Below are 6,341 nucleotides of genomic sequence, written 5' to 3'. Positions count from 1 at the left end.
GGAACTCTAATAACTACCTCTTTACGGGGAGCCAAGATGGCGCGTAGTTTTGACGTCATACCTCTCCAAATTTGGTTTGTGTCAGATGATAATGGGGCGGTTCTTTTAGGTTCATAAAGCTTTTTGTTATCTGCAATAGGTTTACAGTTTACAATATTGTCGTTTTCATCAGGACCTTTTTTTAATGCGAATAGCGTAGTAGGAATGGCAAATAGACGCGCGTGGCAGGTGACGGCCCACTTACTATGATCTTAACACCTCACAAAATGATTGTGTTCTATGATAGACGCCAGCACTTTGTAAAGAGATAATTAATGGTTGGTAATTTTACGCGCAATGTAGGTACGATAAGCTGCAAAAGTCCAATCAGTTTCTTGCAAAGTAATAAATTAACCGGTTACACTTAAGACCTCCTGGTTGCATGTCGTTTCTGTAATAGACCAAAAACACCTACAAAAACATAAATTTTATAATTTTGACAACTAATGGTTCATAATTTCACCACTGTTTACAAATAATTCGCTGGGCTCAGTGACTGAACTTTTGCTCTTAGATTGTACAGTCATGAACAATATCATATACCCACTTTAGAACCCTGTTGCACTAACATATTTGACATTTAATGAGACTTACGGGTCAATTTGTCGAAAAAGTTAATGTGACATGGTATCAAAGTGTATGCATATAGTACTCGTGACCGTACATAAGCTACCTGTGTTACTTGTAAGGGGTTTTAACGTGTAAAACGATAGTGTGATCGTATTTCGCCCACGCCTCACACATGGTTCTTCCTATAGGCTCTAAGGCTTTTCAATCACTTTATGAGAATCCTTCATCTATATGTGTTACCTACAAAACAAGAAATAGATAAGTACAACTATTTAGTAATAAATATTGTTGCTCAAAATATGTATTTAATATTTTAACATAGCTATAGTGTAACGAACCAAAAAGCTTATAAACTAATTTTGATTTGCGTTTTACGGGTATCTGTAAAATGATTTAGTATAAAAAAAGTTACCTATAGATAAACATATTTTTTTGTTTTGGTGTTATGCGTGCCATGAGATTTTATATAAGTATCGTTATATTTTTTTCCAAATTAATTGTACATTAACTACATATCACATTTGAAATATTTGTTTTGCAAAATGTTACCATATATTAAATGCAAATAAAATAATACGGTGTCTTTTATTATTTTTTTCTACTCCTCTACTTTAACCTGGCATTTAAATAACCAAAAAGTCTAATATAAGTACATACATAATTAAACTCTTTGAAAAAGTGTACGCTCTATGGCCTATAAAAGCATTGTTTACAAAGTGTAACTGTACTATAATGTCGCCAAAAAAGCATTGTTGTTGTTTTTTTTTTTGACCTGGAAACTGGCACCTTTACTTTGTTTGGTGCCATAGATATACTATAAAAAAAAAGTATACATTTGCCGCCATTTTCCCGCGCGTTGGAAAATAATTTTTATAAATAAAATTTTTCTTTGTATAATTTTTGTTTCATTTAAAATTACGTCGTCGTAGAAAAAGTATTGTATGCAATGTTGTATAACTAGGTCAAAAAATGCTCGTGGCGTCTCTTATTGCGATGTTCGCCAAGGCTCACATCGCAACTCACGCCACTCGCATTTTTTGACCCTTCTTATACAACTGTTGCATAAAATACTATAATCGTCTTAAATGTAAGCCAGCCGGCTCTGCACGCCGTGCGCGACGCGAATTACATCGTGGGTTATAATAATATAACGTAGATAGCACTCTCTGCGTTTATTGGTGAGACCCTCAATATAATTCGGTTGTGATGCAAACCCTACAGGAGAACCCTGCCTGTCACAAATAGGCTAACAGAAGAAACAACGCTACCCAAAGCGTATATTCGCAGTTTCTTAAGAACCAGGAACGTAAATCGCAACTCAACTCGTTACATATCGTCAGCGTAAGCGCCTTTTTTGAAAAATCACATTCTGATGTGTTTTTCTTCAACAAAACCTAGATTTCTTTCAATTAAGTAATTATTTTTTTTAATAAATCTCGCAGTAGTCTAGTCTGGTCTTATTGTTTACGGAATTAAATATCTTAAAATATTACATTTCATTCTGAGCCCGTAGTATTGTCTACATCTTCGTTTGTGAATCTAAGACAATAGTTGGTAGAATATATGATGATGTGGAGGTAATTTCACAGACCGTTGCTCAGCCGATCCCGACCAATCCTACGGTTATGGATCACTGACTTGTCTGGAGCATCTTTAGGTCTTATTTCGACATATTTGAGACCAAAATTAAAATATAGAAGATGTTCGATTTCATGCTATGAGAATCCATTTTATTATAGAATTAAATCCTAATACTTCAAATATTAATGACAATATTCTTAAACAGTCCAGACGGCAAAATACTTGCATATAAAAGACATCAACGCGTTGTTTCTTTTTATAGAATTCGCGAAAAATGAAATGTACTTATAGCATAAAATTTCCTTCAACATCATCACTACCATAATTACGTAAGTATCAATATATTTATATCTCTGTACCTATAAGAAATAGATAAGTAAATACGGTAATTAAGTAATCATCATCATCATCTCACTAGCGTTATCCCGTTTTTCACGGGGTCCGCTTATCTAACCTGAAAATTTTGATAGGTCCGGTTTTTTACAGAAGCGACTGCCTCTCTGACTGTCTGTACGGTAATTAAGTAATAATATAAGGTAAAAATAGTAATGTATTTACATTTAAAAAGCTTTAAGATGAAACGAGTGTAGCTTATTGAATACGTATTTAGTAACTACATATTTCGTAATCTGTTAGGCCCCAACAGACTAAAAACAGATATTATTCTTCTCGTTTAGGCATTTTCCCAATTAGCTCAAGTAAATTAGTGTATCGATATATCACGCCCACAAGTGGGCCAATCGATATGGCAGGCACAGATGGCGACTCTAGGTAATAAAGTCAATTGCTTGCATCCATTTGTTTCTGTGCCTACTGATTGACGAGATTGCGTCCAATGTTTACTTTACATACAGAGATACAAACATTACTAAGACGGTGTTCTCTGGTTTCTGCAGATAACTACAATTATTCACATGTTGCTCTCATATTAATTCTATATTTCTTGAAACTGATTGGCTCAGTTTGTAACAGGACATTAGAATCAATGAAATGGGCCCTTCATATTCATTTATTGCATGTCACAGACATAATTTAAGGTGGAACATAGTAAGAAAGGCACGGCAATATAAAAGAGGCGACACGAGGTGCCTCTGGGGGGTTAAAAATGCCACATCGAAACAACTCCTAAAAAGCAATTTTGCTATTTGACATTTGCGCATTGTACAAATAAGAGCGCAACGTCAACAAACGTCAAATAGCAATATTGCTTTTTACATGATTAAATGTAGCCTTTTTTGCCCCCTGAAGTGTTTTGTTTGCACTTTAACACGGGCGTTTCAAAAGATCGTTAATACATAAAACCAAAAGAGCGTTAAAACATATTTCTCTATCTAGGAAAGAAAACAAATCAGCTGTCTAATATAGTAGGTAAGAGAAACAATTAGAGAAGTAGTTGATCAAGGCTATTATTTACTTAAGTAAGTATGTAGTGGTTACATGAGCCATAGACCTTTGGCGTCTCAATAGGTGCTCTGGTTGATGAGGTCGGTCATTTATCTCACAACCAATACAACAGAAGAAGAGAGAGTTAATATTAAATAATACTAATTTAAAAGTGAATGCTAATAAAAAGAGAGAATACGTTTTACCTCCACAAATTAAAATATTAGTGTGAAACTACGCATAGTGAGTAGTGTAGTGTAGTAGTACAATAGTAAGTATAGTGTAATCTACACTACATAGCGTTAATAGCGTTACTTGCCTATATATAAGAGTAGACACTAGTGATGTTATTGTCTTGTCTTTGTATATGGCGTCCTTTTATAATAAACAATTTCTATTCTATTCTACTCACTAGTAGTAGTGTAATGTGTATTATGTGGTGTGGCAAAGTTTGCGCTCTTATAGGTAAGTAACACTATTAACACAGGGTGTTAGTGATACCGCACCGAATACTGAGGGGGACGATTCAGCTCATGTTTCTGATTTCATATCAAGTGGAATTTTTCGTCGCAAAATTCATGTTTATTTTTGTGTTTTAAATTATTTTCAATTCTATTCTTTTGCGATGGAAAATTCCACTTGAAATGAACTCCGAGTCATGGTCTGAATAATCCCTCAAAATTTTCGTTACGGTGTCTTACTTCTTCTTCTTCTATCGTGTGGATTGTGAGGTGAAACCTCATCAACCCTGGTGTCAGGGTTACTATTGTTACGGTGCCACTAACACCCTGTATATAAGTACATCAGCAGTCCAACCAGCGCTGAGGGTCAAGGTTGAGAGGGCCATCCCAACTCCCTGCTTCATTCATTTCAACCCTTTGAATAGGGCGACCATATTTTATCTCAAACTACTAGATTCAAATCAAATATACTTTATTGTACACAAACAAAACATACAAACATTTAGCAACAGGACTAATGGGCGGCCCTATTGCTTTGAAGCAGTTTATTCCATGCAACCACTAGCGGGAATCAGCCATAAAAAAAACTTGGATGCGGGACGGTGCAGCAACAACGGTTAAGGTAAACGCTCCTATTAACGCCACCCAAAAATCGACATCGTTTACCGCCACCTTTTTTAAATTACGGATATTTTGAATTGTGTCTGAGATAGAAATTTGATTCAAATGTCAAAAGATACATGTATTAATTGACCATGAAACGAGCATACCCCTGAGCTTTGGCAACAACAGTCTAATTTATGATTGGTCTGTAAGTGTGCAGTGTCCGCGCAAGCAATGCGCTCCATACAAGTCACTACTGAAATGCATAAGCATACAACATTTTTTTCTTAAGGTTTTGTGTCCTATGAAAAATTTTTCTTCATTTTAGTAATTGTAACTACTTCTTAGTACGTTTTAGAAATGAGAAAGCATGCTATATTTGATATTTGTGTTAGTTTTAAATGATTAATTTGAGTTTTAAAATGTGGCGGTGATAGAAGCATACATTTGTAGTTTGGTTCTATTACCGCCACCTATGGCGGCTATCGATTTTTGTATGATATTTGTATTTTTTAGTTATTTAAGGTAACATGCCCAATCATTCATAATGTTATCATCTCATTTTGTAGTATGGTTCATGAACTATATTAAAATCTATTAACGCCACACATTTGGTGGAATTCAAGTATCCTGTGCTGCATATAAGTTAATGTATTTTTTTAAGAAATGTATGAACAAGTAGTTGAAGTAATTATGAATTTCTAATTTAAATACTTTATGTATTCATTAAAATATGCTTTGAAACTGGTTATTATATACGTAGCTCTCATTTTGAATATTTATTTGTTTTCTTAACGCTAATTTTTATGTGGCGGAAATTGAAACACAGAAATTACATACATGTTTCTATTACCGCCACCATAGATTCCCTCTTATAATTTATATACAGGGTGATGCATTATTCAAGAACGTAAACTCGTTTGTGAATCGTTCATTTATTCTATTATTAGGTACGGTACGGTGCAGACAGAGACGGACGGACAGACCGAAACCGACGGACAGATAGAGACATACGGATGGACAGAGACAGACGGACGGACAGAGACAGACGGACGGACAGAGACAGACGGACGGACAGAGACAGACGGATGGACAGAGACAGACGAACGGACAGAGACAGACGAACGGACAGAGACAGACGAACGGACAGAGACAGACGGATGGACAGAGACAGACGGACGGACAGAGATAGACGGACGGACAGAGACAGAAGGACAGACAGAGACAGACGGACGGACAGAGACAGACGGACGGACAGAGACAGACGGACGGACAGAGACAGACGGACGGACAGAGACAGACGGATAGACAGAGAGACGGACGGACAGAGACAGACGGACGGACAGAGACAGACGGACGGACAGAGACAGACGAACGGACAGAGACAGACGGACGGACAGAGACAGACAGACGGACAGAGACAGACGGACGGACAGAGACAGACGGACGGACAGAGACAGACAGACGGATAGAGACAGACGGACGGACAGAGAGACGGACGGACAGAGACAGACGGACGGACAGAGACAGACGGACGGACAGAGACAGACGGACGAACAGAGACAGACAGACGGACAGAGACAGACGGACGGACAGAGACAGACGGATAGAGACAGAAGGATGGACAGAGACAGACGGATAGGCAGAGATAGACGGATGGACAGAGACAGACGGACGGACAGAGACAGACGAACGGACAGAGAA

Source organism: Pectinophora gossypiella, unplaced genomic scaffold (assembly GCF_024362695.1).
Source record: "Pectinophora gossypiella unplaced genomic scaffold, ilPecGoss1.1 Pgos_100, whole genome shotgun sequence".
NCBI lineage: Eukaryota > Metazoa > Arthropoda > Insecta > Lepidoptera > Gelechiidae > Pectinophora > Pectinophora gossypiella.
The sequence above is the reverse complement of the archived record's forward strand: the minus strand, read 5'-3'. Positions refer to the sequence as shown.